Below are 20699 nucleotides of genomic sequence, written 5' to 3'. Positions count from 1 at the left end.
TTTTTGACGTCATTTTCCTTAACTATGTGGAATGCAATGGGTTCAAATACTTTGTTGAGGTCAAAGCTGGAACTTGTCAAGTCGTTATAGGGCACCTTGTGTTAGGTGTAATTACGTTCGAATTATTAAACAGAATGTTTAACGTATCAATGTTGACCGCTATATTTATCCTCTCTATTCTTGATTTTTTTCAAACTTTTAATTTCCACGAGTCAGTACATAAGGTCGTTATGTGATTTGGTACTGATACAGGTTATGTTTGACCCTGCCGCATTTTTGAGCCTGTCCCAAGTCAGGATCCTCTGGCCTTTGTTAGTCTTGTATTATTTTTAATTTCAGTTTCTTGTGAATACTTTGGAGCTTAGTATGGTGTTCATTATCACTAAACTGATATATATAAAAAATGTAGGGGCCAGCTGAAGAACGCCTCCGGGTGAGGGAATTTCTCGCTGCATTGAAGACCTATCGGTAACCTTCTGCTGTTGTCTGTTCTATGGTCGGGTTGTTGTCTCGTAGATACATTCCCAATTCTATTCTCCTTTTATAACATACGTTTTAAAAATTTCGCATCGATGTATAGCTTATAAATAATTAAGAATACTGACGCCTTTATCTCCATAAGTCAAAGTTGTTTTTAGGGAATTTCAGTATTTTGTTAGTTTTGTTCCTAACGTGTCTACGTGTTTACGTGCATCACTGATATTTAGATTTTAAAGTTCGTGATAAAATTTAATTCAGAACAGACCATCATTATTTATTATGATACGTCCGGTGATAGTTTTGTATTACACTTTAATGAACTGTGTGTACAATTAATAGAAGAGCAGTTCATCACTGCCTCGTTCTGAATAAATGTTTGCTTCCTGCTCTTCTATTCATTATGAGGAAATACATTAAAAAGGCGACGAAATTATCTTTAACCAGCAAGATTGTACCAATAGAAGGTCAGTAAGCTTGTTTTGTTCTATATTTACATTTTTTTTAGTTTAGCTCATTCATTTCACGACACAGATGATTGTTAGACGAACTTCATCTTTATTTCATCTCGTCACTTCGGCTTAACGATATCTTTAAGAGGCATTGAAATAGAATAGGAAAGGAGAATACAAAGGCTGAAAAAAAAGAGTGGAGACTGATATCAGTCCTAGTCTGAAACTTTTGAAAAAAACATCTATATGCAGGATTGTAATTTTGCTCTTTCATTCTTTTAACGTTACTACGAAGTAAACAGAATAAATTTATCATGTACATTTTTTTTCGTTGCAAGAGCTTTTGGCAGGTAGGGTCGAAACACTAGTTTGCTAAATATGTTATGTGTGATAAACAGTAAACATGGCTTGTTACATGTAGAATGACTCCATTTAATTGGTTTTGTTAGTGTTCACTGACTTTCCCTTTTGACAATTGACCTGTTAGTTACGTGTATTTGTTAAAACATGTTATCAACTAACTAATCAATGAAAAGGAGGCTTATAATTTGCTCGTTAAGTAACATGTTTAAATTAAGACATGATGGTTGTGTATCAACTTAGCGAAATGAGATTTATTTTGCTGTATGACACGAAGCATCATATACTATAATCCTCTGATTGAGTATGCTGTCTGCCTAGAGGACACAAGCCACTATGTTTTTAATCATCCGGTTTATTATGCTGTATGTCTTAATGACACGAGGCATCATATACTAGTATCCTTGATTGATTATGCTGTCTGCCTAGAGGACACAAGCCACTATGTTTTTAATCATCCGGTTTATTATGCTGTATGTCTTAATGACACGAGGCATCATATACTATAATCCTCTGATTGAGTATGCTGTCTGCCTAGAGGACACAAGCCACTATGTTTTTAATCATCCGGTTTATTATGCTGTATGTCTTAATGACACGAGGCATCATATACTATTATCCTCTGATTGAGTGTGCTGTCTGCGTTAAAGATACAAGCCAATATGTTATATAATCCTCCGATGTATATTGCTGTCTGTCTCAAAGACATCAGACAATATGTTATATAATCCCCTGATTGATGCGATACGGGGTATGCGATACGGGTTTAGCTATGCGATTCGGGGTATGCGATACAGGGTTGGTGATACCGACTGGAAAAAAGAACCTTTATTAGATATACAAAATTGCTGTATTTTGTACTAAACATATGATAAAGGGTAATATTTAGAATATTAAGGGTTCATATGAAAAATAAAAAAAGCTATTGCCAGATATAACATGTATACATTCAACTTGTTTCGAGAGCTTATCAAACAAGGGTATCAAATCCAGTTATTTCATGTGTTCAATGAACTTTAACGCCACTTGTTTCGAGAGCTTATATTATCGAACAAGGGTATCGAATCCAGTTATTTCATGTGTTCAATAAATTTTAACGCCACTTGTTTCGAGAGCTAATCGAACAAGGGTATCAAATCCAGTTATTTCATGTGTTCAATGAATCTTAACGCCACTTGTTTGCATGTATGTTAGTTCTGTACTTTAAATAGCATTATTTCAGTCCTGTATCGCATACCCCGAATCGCATAGCTAAACCCGTATCGCATATCCCGTATCGCATAGCAAAACCCGTATCGCAAACCTGACGTGACTTCATAATTTGAATGATGTAAACGTTTGATCTTTGACGTCCAGTTGCTGAATTTTCTAGCAAAAGAAAAAATGAGTTCCCACTATAAAAATGTCTTATCATTTCAACTAAATTCGATATTTTTCAAAAAAAATATTACCAAGTTACTTTACGAGCGATTTTCATATATAGATATATAGGCTATATATAAAGAAAGACACAATAAGATGTAGAAATATCTGAAGTTTTTATTGTTTCTTTGGTCATACTTCTCGTGAAGTTTGTTTTCATTACCTAACATTGCCTAATGCATTAAAAACAAATGGAACTGCACATTTTTACGATTTTTATTTGGTTAGAATAGATAGCAAACTTTTCAAGGCATATTTTTCTTGCTGTTCACCTTGTCAGAAAATTAAAATGATTATGAATAATATCATCGCCAAAGAAACAATATGATATCCCATCAATCTGATTCTATTAAAATATATGATAAACAGAATAATACATGGAAAAATCCGTATCGCATGCTGTATCAGCACTCTACCAATATCAGCCCTCAGGACCTTTGGCCCTCGGGACTGGTATTGGTTTCTCGTCATGATACAGCATGCGATACGGATTTTGCCATGTATTATTCTATTTTTAATATAAAGCTATTACTCCTCCCTATACTAACTATTACCCCTAGTGTATTAAATATAACCCGATATCACACTAAATATTTACTACACTCATAATATCATGTATTGAAAAGTACAATATATAAAGTTAAAATCAGCTGATGTAGAGAATACAACGTGTCTACTTAAAACGTACGGATGATGTCAAGTGTAAATTTCTATATTTACAACCTATATCTTCCTGTTATGATGAATCAACATTCACCATATAATGTTAGCACGTAGTACTTATGATGTTTATATTTAAAACCTTGTTTCAAGGTCGAACTCAATGTAATATGACAGAATATATAATGGTCAGAAATAACTTATAGATTACCCAAATATTCATTTGTAGTTTGTTATATTCTCTACATAAGCTGAGATAGTGTACTTTCCAATACATGTTATTATGAGTGCCGTAAAAATGCAGTGTGTTATGGAAAATAATTAATATATATGGGTAGGGTAATATTTAGAGTACTAATGGGTATGTGCCTGTCCCATATCAGGAGACTGTAAGACAGTGGTTGTCGTTTGTGTATTTGTTCCATATTTTTTGTTCGTTCATATTTTGTACATAAATAAGTCTGTTAGTTTTCTCGTTTGAATCGTTTTACGACAAAAGAGATGATTTCGGCTTTCCAATTGTGAACTTTCCATTTCTAAGTAGCAACATTCCAGCAGCACCTGCATACGGGGAATATATCTCCCAATTGATACGATATTCCCGTGCTTGCATTTCCTATCATGATTTTCTTGATAGAGGGTTGCTGCTAACAAGGAAGCTATTAAACCAAGAGTTCCAAATGGTGAAGTTGAAATCATCCCTTCGTAAATTTTACGGACGCCATCACGAGTTGGTTGACCGTTATGGAATAACCGTTTCACAAATGATATCAGATATGTTCCTTACGTCGTAACTACAATCCCCTAGCTTCCCTTTCATGAATGTGACCTACCGAATTAGACTATTTACCGGATTTGTAATCACATAAGCAACACGACGGGTGCCACATGTGGATCAGGATCTGCTTACCCTTCCGGAGCACCTGAGATCACCCCTAGTTTTTGGTGGGGTTCGTGTTGTTTATTCTTCAGTTTTCTATGTTGTGTCATGTGTACTATTGCTTTTCTGTTTGTCTTTTTCATTTTTAGCCATGGTGTTGTCAGTTTGTTTTAGATTTATGAGTTTGACTGTCCCTTTGGTATCTTTTGTCCCTCTTTTAAATTGTCGTCATTTCGGAGCCTTTTATAGCTGACTATGTGGTATGGGCTTTGATTATTTTTGAAGGCGGTACGGTGACCTATAGTTGTTACTTACTGAGTTGTCTCATTGGCAATCATACCACATCTTCTTTTTCTATAGTATACGAGTGGTCGTGTTGTTTATTGGAAGAGTTTAAAAAAGATAGATACAACACGAGTGGTCATTCCGTAGATTTTCAAATAGTTATCTCATATTACTCGAGCAGTATTGCTTGTATAGTTGCCGAGTGTTATCTGATTTACTTCCCGAGTGGTTATTTTGTATATTGCTGGAGTGTTATTCATTATATTACCCAATTTGTTGTTATGTAAGATTGACCACAAAATCTTACATATTCTACGGCTGCTTTTTTTTTTTTTTGTATTTTGGCAGTTGTCTAATATGGGGACGAAGTCCCCTAGTACAGTGAACAATCAAAAAAAAAAAAAGTAGAAAAATCGGGTTCAAACATTTTTTGTCGTTTTTTAAGTCCCGCAGTTGCGCAAGACGCAGAAATCTACTTCCTTCTTCTGGTCTCGTTGTCGTTAGACTTTGAGTAGTCTAGTAAAATATAGGAACTCAAGGAAAACAATACCAATATTTCATTTTTAAGAACTTAGATAACGTCAAAAGTAAAATCCCTAACAACAGAACCAAAATCGGAAACGTTACGGTATTTCCGTTTCTTTTTTTTTAGCAAAAATCTAAGTTACAAAAAAAGTATTCATACAGACTTCGTCCCCATTCACAGGTAATGCCTGCCTCATATCATATTATCTAGTACATAGTCGTTTTACAGATGACAACATGTTACCGTATATATTATCAAGCGGTCATTTTTGTAATTGGCTGATAGTTATCTAGAATATAACCTCAGTGGTCGTCTTGTCGATTGGCCGTTTGTGAGCGTATATACAGCATGGTTGCTCACTTTGTTGATTAGTCAACTGAAATCTCCTATTAACCGAGTGGAAATTTAGTTTAAATGATTGAGCGTTACATAATTTGTTACAAGATAAGCATTGATGTAGATTGGTCGAGTGCTACCTTACATATTACCGAGTGTTATTTGGTTGATAAGTAGAGTTTTTTCTTATTTATAAACTGATTTTGTTTTTGTTTGAACTAGTGTAAACGCAGTAAAGTGAAATTGTTTAGTGTTATTGAGGGCGTATTGCCCTTCTAAGAATGAACCGGTACAGTTTGAAAGCAGCTTTTTTATATCCACAAGCATACGTATCATACACTGTATTGGTCTATGTTTTTAATAACCGTGACGTATTAACAAAAGCATTTGAAAAAAAGATAAACAGATCAAATGCAGGAATGAACTACACGCTTCAGTGTTGAATCATATTTTATGCCGATCAAGTCGAGTATGTAGTTTACATTGATTGATTTTGATATTTTTTGGGATGATGCTCACTTGACAAAATGAAGGGAAATATGGAATCCTACTCATTTAGTTTGGGATGATTGATTGTCGAGTATGTAGTTTACATTGATTGATTATAATATATTTGGGGATGATGCTCACTTGACGTAATGAATAAATCCTACTCATTTAGTTTCACTTTGTTACTGTTTGGGGATGGTGCTCACTTGACAAAATGAAGGGAAATATGGAATCCTACTCATTTAGTTTGGGATGATTGATTGTCGAGTATGTAGTTTACATTGATTGATTATAATATATTTGGGGATGATGCTCACTTGACATAATGAATAAATCCTACTCATTTAGTTTCACTTTGTTACTGTTTGGGGATGGTGCTCACTTGACAAAATGAAGGGAAATATGGAATCCTACTCATTTAGTTTCACTTTGTTACTGTTTGGGGATGGTGCTCACTTGACAAAATGAAGGGAAATATGGAATCCTACTCATTTAGTTTCACTTTGTTACTGTTTGGGGATGGTGCTCACTTGACAAAATGAAGGGAAATATGGAATCCTACTCATTTAGTTTCACTTTGTTACTGTTTGGGGATGATGCTCACTTGACAAAATTAAGGGAAATATGGAATCCTACTCATTTAGTTTCACTTTGTTACTGTTTGGGGATGGTGCTCACTTGACAAAATGAAGGGAAATATGGAATCCTACTCATTTAGTTTCACTTTGTTACTGTTTGGGGATGGTGCTCACTTGACAAAATGAAGGGAAATATGGAATCCTACTCATTTAGTTTCACTTTGTTACTGTTTGGGGATGGTGCTCACTTGACAAAATGAAGGGAAATATGGAATCCTACTCATTTAGTTTGGGATGATTGATTGTCGAGTATGTAGTTTACATTGATTGATTATAATATATTTGGGGATGATGCTCACTTGACATAATGAATAAATCCTACTCATTTAGTTTCACTTTGTTACTGTTTGGGGATGGTGCTCACTTGACAAAATGAAGGGAAATATGGAATCCTACTCATTTAGTTTCACTTTGTTACTGTTTGGGGATGGTGCTCACTTGACAAAATGAAGGGAAATATGGAATCCTACTCATTTAGTTTCACTTTGTTACTGTTTGGGGATGGTGCTCACTTGACAAAATGAAGGGAAATATGGAATCCTACTCATTTAGTTTCACTTTGTTACTGTTTGGGGATGATGCTCACTTGACAAAATTAAGGGAAATATGGAATCCTACTCATTTAGTTTCACTTTGTTACTGTTTGGGGATGGTGCTCACTTGACAAAATGAAGGGAAATATGGAATCCTACTCATTTAGTTTCACTTTGTTACTGTTTGGGGATGGTGCTCACTTGACAAAATGAAGGGAAATATGGAATCCTACTCATTTAGTTTCACTTTGTTACTGTTTGGGGATGATGCTCACTTGACAAAATTAAGGGAAATATGGAATCCTACTCATTTAGTTTCACTTTGTTACTGTTTGGGGATGGTGCTCACTTGACAAAATGAAGGGAAATATGGAATCCTACTCATTTAGTTTCACTTTGTTACTGTTTGGGGATGGTGCTCACTTGACAAAATGAAGGGAAATATGGAATCCTACTCATTTAGTTTCACTTTGTTACTGTTTGGGGATGGTGCTCACTTGACAAAATGAAGGGAAATATGGAATCCTACTCATTTAGTTTGGGATGATTGATTGTCGAGTATGTAGTTTACATTGATTGATTATAATATATTTGGGGATGATGCTCACTTGACATAATGAATAAATCCTACTCATTTAGTTTCACTTTGTTACTGTTTGGGGATGGTGCTCACTTGACAAAATGAAGGGAAATATGGAATCCTACTCATTTAGTTTCACTTTGTTACTGTTTGGGGATGGTGCTCACTTGACAAAATGAAGGGAAATATGGAATCCTACTCATTTAGTTTCACTTTGTTACTGTTTGGGGATGGTGCTCACTTGACAAAATGAAGGGAAATATGGAATCCTACTCATTTAGTTTCACTTTGTTACTGTTTGGGGATGATGCTCACTTGACAAAATTAAGGGAAATATGGAATCCTACTCATTTAGTTTCACTTTGTTACTGTTTGGGGATGGTGCTCACTTGACAAAATGAAGGGAAATATGGAATCCTACTCATTTAGTTTCACTTTGTTACTGTTTGGGGATGGTGCTCACTTGACAAAATGAAGGGAAATATGGAATCCTACTCATTTAGTTTCACTTTGTTACTGTTTGGGGATGGTGCTCACTTGACATAATGAAGGGAAATATGGAATCCTACTCATTTAGTTTCACTTTGTTACTGTCACTTCAGAAAATATGCCAATGATTTATAATTGCGATCAATGCAACACCATTTCAATTGCAAAACTTTAAACCGGCTAAATGATAAACCTTTTAACGCGCAACAGTTTCTTAATTAAAAGTATTTCTAGTTTAAATAACGAAAGGTTAAACAGGACCTTATATTATTGACCATCAAAATGCAGTCAAAATCTGATAAATGGCATTAAATACACCTGCTATTTCTCTTATATAACTTATAATACTCATTGGATATGCATTTCACAACAAATCATTACTTGCCTTCTCCTTATGGTTTGTGTTTGCCGACACAAAAATAAATCAGCTTGACCTTTGCAATCCAACAACATTTCATGATCGTGTGTTAGTTATCTTTATACGCATGTATATGTTTTAATAATGTTGTTTTTTTTTAAATCTTAACAGTTAATAAATCTTCTTTTTACTTGTTCTAAAATCGGTTAGCATCCCGTTTATAAAGTGTCGAAAATAGCCTTCTTTTAAAATTGTATCGATCGCTGTCGGAACTAGAGTAGTAAATCTGGATATCAGCAACACGTTATTAGAATATATTGTTTCATCATTTCTTACTAATGCTTTTGCTTTATGCTAAATGTTTTAATACCGATATTCAAGGAATCATTTTCACATATTATGATATTATGTGAACAAAAATTTAACTATGTTTTCTAAATTTTAAATACGTAACGTTTTCAAGATGCATACATACAATTGTAAAATGTTGTTAAAATGTTTACAAAAAACTTCTAACATGCGCTATGTATATATTTATATTAGAAAACTGCTCGCAGTAACTTTAAAGTGTTTATCCGTCATGATCCATATATTTAGCCAAATGTGGAGTCAATCTAACTGTTCACAAAAAATAGCTGGTCAATACCAAATATGACTTGATAAAATTAAATATACTAACTGCATCATATTGCATCACATACAATATAAAGTTACTCGTCTGTATGATACACTGGAATTAAAGACATTTCGCTGCATTGCACAATCGCCCAACTGATGGAGAATAGTTTATATGCTGATAAATAAAGATATGTAAACTCGTCGCTCAAATGCATAGGAGAGTAATCTAGTTAAGAAAAAGACCCAGTAATCAAACTAATGAAGAATAAACAGTTTAATATAAAGACATAAAACACGCAGGACATATGAATCCCTGACAACTCGTCCCTAATAAACAGTTTAATACATATATGTAAAGACATAAAACACGCAGGACATATGAATCCCTGACAACTCGTCCCTAATAAACAGTTTAATACATATATGTAAAGACATAAAACACGCAGGACATATGAATCCCTGACAACTCGTCCCAAATAAACAGTTTAATACATATATGTAAAGACAAAAAACACGCAGGACATATGAATCCCTGACAACTCGTCCCTAATAAACAGTTAAATACCCATATGTAAAGACATAAAAAACACCCAGGACATATGAATCCCTGACAACTCGTCCCTAATAAACTGTTAGATACCTGTATGTAAAGACAAAAAACACGCAGGACATATGAATCCCTGACAACTCGTCCCTAATAAACAGTTTAATACATATATGTAAAGACATAAAACACGCAGGACATATGAATCCCTGACAACTCGTTCCTAATAAACAGTTAGATACCTATATGTAAAGACAAAAAACACGCAGGACATATGAATCCCTGACAACTCGTCCCTAATAAACAGTTAGATACCTATATGTAAAGACATAAAAAAACACCTAGGACATATGAATCCCTGACAACTCGTCCCTAATAAACTGTTAGATACCAATATGTAAAGACAAAAAACACGCAGGACATATGAATCCCTGACAACTCGTCCCTATAGTTAAAAGTAATTACCATGATTAACAGTTCCCAAAACTTGGTTTACTAATGAACACTATATGCAATCCTTGTTTTCGATATATGTTGGGTTTATCGCATTGAGTGATTACTGTTATCAATTTAGATTTGAATAAAAAACATGTAAAAATCATTAGACTCTCCCACCCGTTATATAATAGATGTATAGTAAATAATAAATTGATAGCATTGAATAAAACAACAAATAAGGTCAAACCAATCTAATGAAGATAGTATAATGTATCCACTTGTAACCTACTGAAGATGTCAAGTTTTAATTGTAAATATTTACACCCTTCATCTTCCTGTGATGATGTTTCATCTAACTTATGATTTTGTCACGTAGTACTGATATTGTATATACATATTTTTCAAGGTCTAAAAAAATGTACAACAATAACAAAAAATGTTGCAGTCTGATTTATCACAAACATTTCGCGAGTGTAGTCTCTTTATTATGAGATTGGTCATTTTTATTTCGTAAATAATTTCTTGTATTCGTTTATAATGCAAAGTCAAAGTGTTTTTTTCCTGATAAGATATTTTGAATTGCTGGTGGCTGATGTTTTCTGTTTGACGTTTTAATATTCAATTCAGTTAGAAAAATAAATCGCTATTATTACAAAATCATGAAAATTCAAAGCACACACTATGTTGTTGATGCGTCCGTCCTATGTAAGAATGCTGTAGGTCAGTAGGTGTAACCAACTGATGTCTGTTACAAATTGTCTTGAATGTTCTGTTATAGATTAAAACATTTTGTTTATGTTTCATGTGAATGCCGTATATAGCCATTGATATAGTAAAGGGTTTTCTCATTGTTTAAGCCATGCGTTTATATAAAATTACTTACATCCATTTCATTCGACATTTGAAAGATAGTTTTGAGATTGACAATCATACCACATCACTAACTTTGATACCAATCATGTTTTTTTTTAAAGTGAGCCTACAGGATAACAAACAGTCATTGCCTTGATATACAAACCAAATCAGTGTAGCTCCTGGTGAAGTATGATTATTAATGAAATAAGGGGGAACTCATGTTTCTAAGATAAAACCACTCTAGTTTATAAATATTCCTTATACTGCTCCACCCAAATTTGTATTCGATGTTGTTGGATATGTATAACGTAGCCAATCAACAGTGAAAGTTGTGCGTGTAATTATAATTATAAGAATATAAAGATTTTCTGATTACGGATAATGCGCATTTTATATCGTTTTGTACTTTTTTTATGAGGTGAATCGTCAAGAGAATATGTTGACGTATAAAGGGGTAACATGATGTCCATTTCATAAGCTGGTCTAAACAAAGTTGTTTGAAAGTGAACACTGAAATAATGTGTGTGAAAAAAAAACCACTTGACTGATATTTATAGATTAAAATTGGAATATAGTTTACTATTGAAATTGTATCTACATTTTTATTAGAAAGGTCATAATGAAGGCTATTTACACAGATGAACTGGACACATAATAGCCGATTCACTATACATAAAGTATTATATATATCTTTTTTTTTAAACTGGACTATTCATGGGAAAGCGTTTACAGTTAAACCACAAAGGGGTTGATGTTCTCATTTTCTGAACTTAAACGTTATTATATGACACGGACAGATACATAGACTATCACAATTGACTGATTAAATAAATTTATGAAAACATCTTTCTGCTATCTCCGAAACTTTAATTAAGACAACAGTGGCACCGACCTCTAGACATTCATAATTTTGTATATATCATGTTTTGAAAAAAAAATGAAAATGCGTGACATAATTTTCATTTAGTTTCGATTCAAATGATTTTCATTACAACTTATTATAATTATAAATTTTGAAACAATAAACAATTTGATATTTAAAAATAAATATTTGTAGATTCTACAACATTTTAGAAGTAGGTTGAAATGACAGTAAGCTTCAAACGTAACTTTCAGGGATTTCGTCATGTTATATTTGATTGACATAAGCGTTATGAACTTTTATTAGCAAATTGTAATCTATGTGTCTAAATTTAAACAAAATAATAAATATTTCCTTCTTAACAGGATGTTTTTTTCGTCATTTATGAATTCTCACAAATTGTTATATCCATCCCCAATGAAAATAAGGTTAAGTGTTTTTCTTGGAAGCTTTATTATATACACAACTTATGATACTAAAATAGGACAAGTTGCTATATCTGATAACGTGTTATGGACTAAGAAATTTATAACATGCGTTTCAATTACAAAATTATGTTCCTATGAGTATGATTCAAATATTTTTCATTACCGCAATAACTTACTCATGTTACTTTTAATGATTTTTTTAAAACAATAACCAATTGAGACATACAAATGAACAATTGTAAATTCTGTCACCTTTTAGACATATGCTGAAATGGTAGTAAGCTTTGTAATAAACTTGCACGGATGCTGTCATGATATTTGATCAAAGTAATCGTTTTAAACCTGTGATGAGTAAATTGTTATATAGTTGTCTAAATGTTAACAAAAATTAATACATTTCATCAGTACAGACGTTTCAACTTCCTCATAACAGAATATTTTTTTCACAACGATATTAATTTTTGATAAATTGCTTTATCAATCCCCGATGAAAAATAGGTTAACAGTATTTCTTGGAAGTTTTATTCTGACTACAACTTATGAATGCTCATGAAATTATAAGGCCAAGTTGCGAGTATCTGATATCGTGTTACCTTAGCCGTATTTTGCACAACTTTTTGGAATTTTGGATCCTCAATGCTCTTCAACTCTGTATTTGTTTGGCTTTATAAATATTTTGATATGAGCGTCACTGATGAAACTTCTGTAGACTAAACGCGCGTCTGGCGTACTTAATTATAATCCTGATACCTTTGATAACTAGTTAATGACTAACATATGTGTAACATGCGTTTAAATTACTAAGTTATGATTCTTGCTATGAAGACACCTGGTTACGGCTTGCTTATTATTTGTCCTTATTATGAAATCGAAAAAAAAAATTTCCATGACAGATAATTAATGGATTGGAGATACAAGTACTGAAATAATTTATCTTAAAGTAATACATCTATCTCACTGTGAATTGTTGTAGAATGGTTTTGATAGTAAGAAAATTCTTATCTCAGTGTGTCCATCTTGTATCTGATCGACATTTTAATTAAGACAAAACTAAAATAGCCTTCTCGGTGTTGTCTTACTTAGTTGATGCTCTTCTTGCTTAAGACGATTTACCTTGTACCCGAAGCTTGAAATTTCTACACCGTATCTACTTTAAAATGCAAAACAACGAGATATTTTGAAGTTTTCTACAATTATGTTATATTAAGATAATTGTCATTAGTATGTTATATTGTGATGCTAAACTTCAGAAACGTATATGTATCTCCATCATTTGTGCATCTTGTTCCATATATTGGAATCACCATTTCCTTGCATCACGTGGCAAATTGCATTGTTGTAAATTATGATGAAGGACATTGTGACAGTGATCACGAAGATGACATAGTTGGCATAAAAGTCGTTATAATCTTATTTATTTTTTCCTTTGATGTTTAGTTACTTATTTAATTGTTCTGTTACAGATATCAATTTTGTATTATTACCAAGAAAACATGGTTTAATATGGCCATCAAACAACTTTAAATTCTTACCCGTCCTCCAATTATGTACCTTATTTTAGAATTGACATCGCCGTTGTGTTATATATTTTATAAGTACTAAACAATGCCAAAGTCCAACAAGTTACGAATTCCATTTATCATTTAAATACATTGTATTTTGGGATTGAAAAATAGTACAATAATTAAAAAAATAACCAAATTTCACGGAAAATTCAGATCGGAAGTTCGGAAGTGCCATTTCAAATGGAAAAAATCAAAGGCTCAAACACATCAAACGAATGAAAAGCAATTGTTATATTCCTGACTTGGTATCATGTTAGTGATTTGAATGGATATGCCGGAAGTTATTTTTTTTTTACATTTTACCATTAGATGAAATGTTGACATTAGAAAGAGGTTAATGTCCAATGAATAGGCCAGGGGATAAAGACGTTATCTCTGAGTGAAATATGCAAAGAATTGTCACAAAGGGTCATTCTAGATATACATGATATATACTTATAAAATCATTAATTAGGTAAATTACTTATATTGAATTTTGCGCATAAAGGGACAAATATGGCAACATCTGTCCTTTAAGAAGCTATTAAACCAATAGTTCAAGTGGTGAAGTTGAAGTCATTGCTATCTGTCGCCCCTCTTTTGATATACGTTTTTAAAAGCCTTAAAGATAGCATTTTTTTTAAATGTTATCTTTTAGAATGGGTAAAGACTACATGTATAAGCTGTATACCTAAACTACGGATTTCTATATTATAAAATTCTGACATGACAAATCACATTTTCGCATAGGGGTCTATAAAATTCAATCGTTTATGCAACAATTGTGGTGTCTTTTCTGACAAAATTCAATGATTATACAATTTTTTTAACAAATAAATATCCTATTTGAATATACCAGACATTCTTATAACTTTGCATGACCGCCATTTACTTTAAACTGCAACTTATGTTTTGTACTTTTTAACGTTGATGTATAGCTAATAATGCACGATTTATTTTCATTTATTTGTGAGTGTGTTATCAAACAGTTACCTTTACTCAGGTTTGGTGTTTTGTTCGATTTACTTCCCTTACATATTTAACCGAACCCATGCTGTGAAAACATTACATTTTCACACATCACACTAACTTCCATAAATATGCACTCCTTTTGACAAGTCTGTTGCTTGTAGTGCATTCTGGAAAGAGTTGTTCCAAATCGCGTAACCAATTTATTTCGAAAGGGTAAAAAGTAAAATCACAAAAATACTGAACTCAGAGGAAAATCAATTCAGAAAGTCCATAATCACATGGTAAAATCAAATAACAAAACGCATCAAAAACAAATAGACAAGAACTGTCATATTCATGACTTGGTACAGATCCAGATCCACAAGTGCACCAGTCATATAGTATTAGTACAAACCCTGTGATACATCTAATTCCGTAGGTCACTTTCGAAGAACAGAGAACTTGAATGCAGCTACGACCATTGGAACAATACCGTCGTTATCTGTGAAATAGATATTTTATACTGGTCAACCAAATCATGATGGCGTCCTTTACGGATGCGAAGGGTCGACTTGAATTTCTCCATCTGGAACTTTTGTCCAATAGCTTTTGTGTAGGCATCAACCCTATATCATGTAAATCATTATAAAAAATGCGAAACCTATAATATCTTAACAACTAAAAAATTGATATATCCCAGCCTATTGGCGTGATTATACTACACAAAGAATGCATCATTTTCACATATATTTACCTTCCTATTTTGTAATAACATGTCAATGAAGTCCATCCTATATTGACTTAGCATTGGGTTTGAACTACAAGAGCAACACAATGGGTGCTACATGCTTACGATTCAGGAGCACCTGATATAATCCCAAGTGTTAAGTACAGTTCATGTTGCTTAATGTTTGTATTTTATATTTTGTGTACTGTTTGTCTCTTTGTCATTTTCTTTTTTTTAATCATTGTCAGTTTATTTTCGAGGTGTTCGTTCTTCTGTCTCTTTGGTATCATTTGCCTTTATCCAATATGCTTTTTTATGTCTGTTTAATTTTTCAAATCTGTCTCAAATGTTTTTCTTTCGAAACTAAAAACACCATGAATGTGCTTGCATGTCTTGTTTTTTATAGTGTTCAGCTTTGACTTCTTTTCATGGGGGTAACATTGATGCGCTCTTATATACCGGTTTCAGTGTGTCTGGCTCAAAAACCCCATCCAGATATTTAACAGTCATACACAATTTAGATATATGATGTCACAGTTGTATGGTTCTGTCTGACTGACTTTTTATGTCTGTGTTGACATTTTCCCTCTTTAGTATAGACTCTACACTACATATCTCCGATGTTGGATCATTGACGTCTTCGTATACGTTGTCATATTTTTGTCATATTAATTCATTTATTGTAATAATATTTGTTTTCAGTACCAATATAAGTAACTTTCGTGTTATAGCGTCAGGCGTACTAAATTATAATCCTGGTACCTTTAATAACTATTAAAGTATTCTTTTATTTGTCTTTATTAATATTACATGTACTGTTAAGTCAGTTTTTTTTAGATATTCTTTTGAAGTAACTCTGTGGTTATGTAAAACATCATACTTTGAACGACAAAATTCTTTCATTGAACATATTACTTTAACTTATGGATCTTTACATACTATGAATGACAAAACTATTTTATTCAAGAATACTACTTTTTCTGTCAAGTCTGTTTTTTATGATATACATTTGACGTGAAACTGTACTTATGTATCAAGTCATACTTTGAACCACACAATTATTTTATTTATCATTACTTTTACTGTTAAATCTGTTTTTTGTTATGTCTACTGTAGGAGACTCTACATTGATGTATGGCGTCATACTTTGAACGACAAAATTATTTTTATGTCTACCTGTGCGAATTTTAAACGTGCAATTTTACACCAGTACTGAAAACCTTGTATCCCTTACGGGTAGACTTTACATAGATAAATTAAGTCGTATAAGAAAAACAAAATGAGTATGTTAAATTTGACGTATGCCTTTTTGTGCTTCATCGTTGCATTTGTTGTTTTTATAGTGATATTAAAATGATAACACAATACTGACAATGCTGTACCCCTATTTTTGACATTTTCACTCTTTGAGTATGTTTGTTTTGTTCATGCATCGTTGACAAGGTTATGGAATTTGATGCGACTGTCATACAAGTGAGAGGTTTAGCTAGCTTTAAAACCAGGTTCAAGCCACCATTTTCTACATTAGAGAATGCCTGTATCAAGTCAGGAATATGACAGTTGTTATCCATTCGTTTGATGTGTATGGACTTTTTATTTTGCCTTTTGATTTTGGATTTTCCTTTTTGAATTTTCCTTGGAGTTCAGTATTTTTGTGTTTTTACTTTTCATTAATGACATGAATGAGTTAACAATTTTGTAAAACGAAAACAAATGTTGTTTTTTTTCATCCGTTCGAAATTTGTCAAATGACAGTTAGTTTCATGACTTAGTCTCACGGGTGTTGAGATTTTCTGCTCGTCCGTATTTAATATAATGAGAGTTAAGCCCTCTGTTGATAAGTAATTTCCCTTTTTTTTTTTTGGGGGGGGGGGGTGATATGAACAACCTAACAGAGATTTTATTTGTACAAAATTTCCAACTTACTTTTAACAGGATGGTTTGCAATTTAATTTAACTTATTTAAATTGTTATAGCCATCCCGGATGAGAAATAGATTGAGCATTATTTTTGGAAGTAATATTTGTAAGACAAAATTTTAACATATTTATGAATATCGTCAGTCGAAATAGTTTGCATTGTTAAAATTCATTAATTAATAAATAGCAAGCTAAAAAAACTGATGACGTGTTATACGAAAAGACTTTTGTGTCATACGTTTCAATTACAAATTACTAATCCTTGTTCTAAAGATGAAGGAATATTGACAATATATGGCAATAATTAAGAAAGAGAAGATATGCAAATTTATCGTAAAAGGTAATCAATATGTCAGAGATACATAGACGTTTAGAATTTATCGTAATGATAAATATTTAGAATTATAATTTGTATTAGCATTGTTGTATATGTAAGACAATTATTATCTATACTACAATTTGGTATCGACTTTGCCGAACTGCGTTTATATCTATCGTTCAGCGTTTTCATGATAATAAGCAACAATTTCAAACATTGCGTTGTTGATCGTTTTTGTTGTTCAAAGTTTCGATCTATCTATAATAGTTTCAAGATTTAAGGTAAAAGTCTTGAAACTATTATAAGTAGATCGAAATTTTGCGTTGTTCAAAGTTTCCCTCTATCAAGTATAATAGTTTAAGATTTAAGGTAAAAACAGTAAAAAATTAAAAAAAAAATAATCATTTAACGCTTATAAGGAGTCCATCAACCATTGGTACTCTTTTTTTCTTTCTTATTTGCTAATTTGTTGATCATGTCTTATTTGCTAATCATTGTCTCTTTTTTGTTTCTATCTATTTTATATAGTTTCTGTTAAACTCAAATTTATCATCATTTAAGGGCATCCACTCCTTCCAAGAGTCGTCTGTGCTGACTTGTTTGTAGATCTTATTTTCTTGATCATTTTTGTCCGTATAGGTTCTTTCTACATATTATAGTTTAAAGATAAATTTCCAAGAAAATCGTCAATCAAGGACAATGACTTTCATAAGGGTTAGTATGTGTGGCTCCAAAAACACCGGGTGCCTCGGTGGCCGAGTGGTCCAAGTAGATCAACTAGCGTATCACTAGTCTGTCATCACTGAAGTTTTGAGTTCGAACCTCACACTTGACAGGTGCATTCGCCTTAAATCTTAATAAACTAGCGTATCACTAGTCTGTCATCACTGAAGTTTTGAGTTCAAACCTCGCACTTGACAGGTGCATACGCCTCAAATCTGAATTAACTTGGATTGTTATTATTCCTGCTGAAGGTATGTGGTTCTCTTCGGGCACTCCAGCTGCCTCCGCCATTAAAATCTGACGGCCAAAAATAGGCAATATTGCTGAAAGTGGCGTTAAACACCAATCAAGCAATCAAACAACAACAAAAAAGATAATAATAATGAGAAGAAGAAAAAGTCTCAAAACTAGTAGGAGAGAGAGAATGTTCACATATCGTTGCGACTTTGAAAAAAGAAAAGGAGGAATTGTAACTAGTCTCCAAACATTGTTTCGTGTTAACAAGCAATATTAGCAACTGACCATGGGAGAAAAACAAATATGTATCCAACCTATTGGAAGATAGTTTTTTTGGGAAATGTATTCACAATCTAAATAGAATCGAGAAGATTGAGAGCTTGACATATCTAATAAACACCTGTTTTTTGTTGAAGACTTTTTGTTGTCCTCTTTGATCATTTTTGTCGCTTGGTTGCTGTCTAGGCTGACGTATACCCACGTCTCTTTTATTTAATGAGAAATTATTTCATTTATCATTCAGTGAATGATGATATTATAGATAATAGAACGGAAAGCATTAATTAACTTTTTACCATTCACAAATTTATCTCTACGTTTTACTTTTGAGAAGGCTTATTATGATAAGTGCAAGGCGCCAATTGATGTTGAGTTTTGACTGACTTATATTGCAATGAAACAGTGTATAAAGTCATTAGAATAATTGGTAAATAATAATATTTTTTTTTACAAATTTTGAGTCGATAATTTGTTTATGAATTATTTGACATAATTTAGACTCTCACTCTCTAAGTTAAAATTGCTCTAAGACAAACTTACTTATTTGGTAGGCATCCTTTTTTTCATCTAGTTCCAAACGTTTATACTTATGCATGCGTACTATCTAGATTTGAGAGGTCGTGATGAAATAAAATTTTAAAAGAGACCAGTTTAACTCAATATGTCGGCAACATTTTACTTGTTAGTAGATCTTGACTTGATAATGATGTGATTTAAAGTGTATCTTAATCTATGAGTTTCTATACTATTCGACAAAACGAAAAATGGGTAGTGAAAATCGTCTTTAAAGTGGTATGGGAGTATAGATTAAAAATGATAGAATTTGTTCAGACTTTATCAAAACGTAGTATATATTGTGAAATGTTCAAAAATATAACAAATATGATAGGGAAACGAATATTTTCTCAAGATACAGGTTGTGACAAAATGATACATTTTGTATGGATTATACAGGGAAAAACAGCATTACGTGATCTGATGCTAAACTGAACGATAGAATTGAAAACAAATGATATAAGATAGCTTTTAGAAAATGCTTTGAGAATATTAATAGATAAGATATGGTCACCGTGCGCTTTTTCTCTGCTTAAATTTAAAATAGCGAAAGTTCATGTAGACTCTTTCAGAAAATGTACTATTTTATAGTTATCTCCCTTAAAAATGTAAGTTTAAACACATCACTTATCAAACAAACAAAACCAAATTTTGCTACATTAACTACAAATTTGACCTTGGGTTCTCTGTTAATTGAAATCCAAAAATGTGGAAAGACACTACATTGAAGGGCAATCACTCCAATAAGAAGTCGCCTTCATATTGTCTTTATTGTAGATTTAAGATATGTGGAAAAAAAGGCAAACAATTTAAAAATGGTCAAAATCATCATCAAAGGACATTTTCTGTAATAAATAGTCGATTACTGATTTCGACCCTGTTGTCTCACTTGTAGAACTGGACTTACTGATCATCATAAAGTTTTTCTGTCTATTGTAATTTTCAAAATAGAAGGCAAAAACAAAAAAAAATGGTAAAAATCCTTTAAGGCAATAAATCCTATAATAAATGGGAAATGAGTCCATGTGACACAGATATTGAATCAGCTTGCATTTACCTTTTTAAAGGGACATAACTTAAGAAAGGCTCGAGTGACACTACCCAAATTTGTCCTTAATCTTAATTCTGTTGTTATAGGCATTGTATATTAGTTTCATAACATTTGCCTGAGTTGAACTTAGATAAGAAAACAAAAACGATAACGTCAGCATCTTC

The sequence above is a fragment of the Mytilus galloprovincialis genome, chromosome 7, assembly GCF_965363235.1.
Source record: "Mytilus galloprovincialis chromosome 7, xbMytGall1.hap1.1, whole genome shotgun sequence".
Lineage (NCBI taxonomy): Eukaryota > Metazoa > Mollusca > Bivalvia > Mytilida > Mytilidae > Mytilus > Mytilus galloprovincialis.
This window is presented reverse-complemented; position numbering follows the sequence as displayed.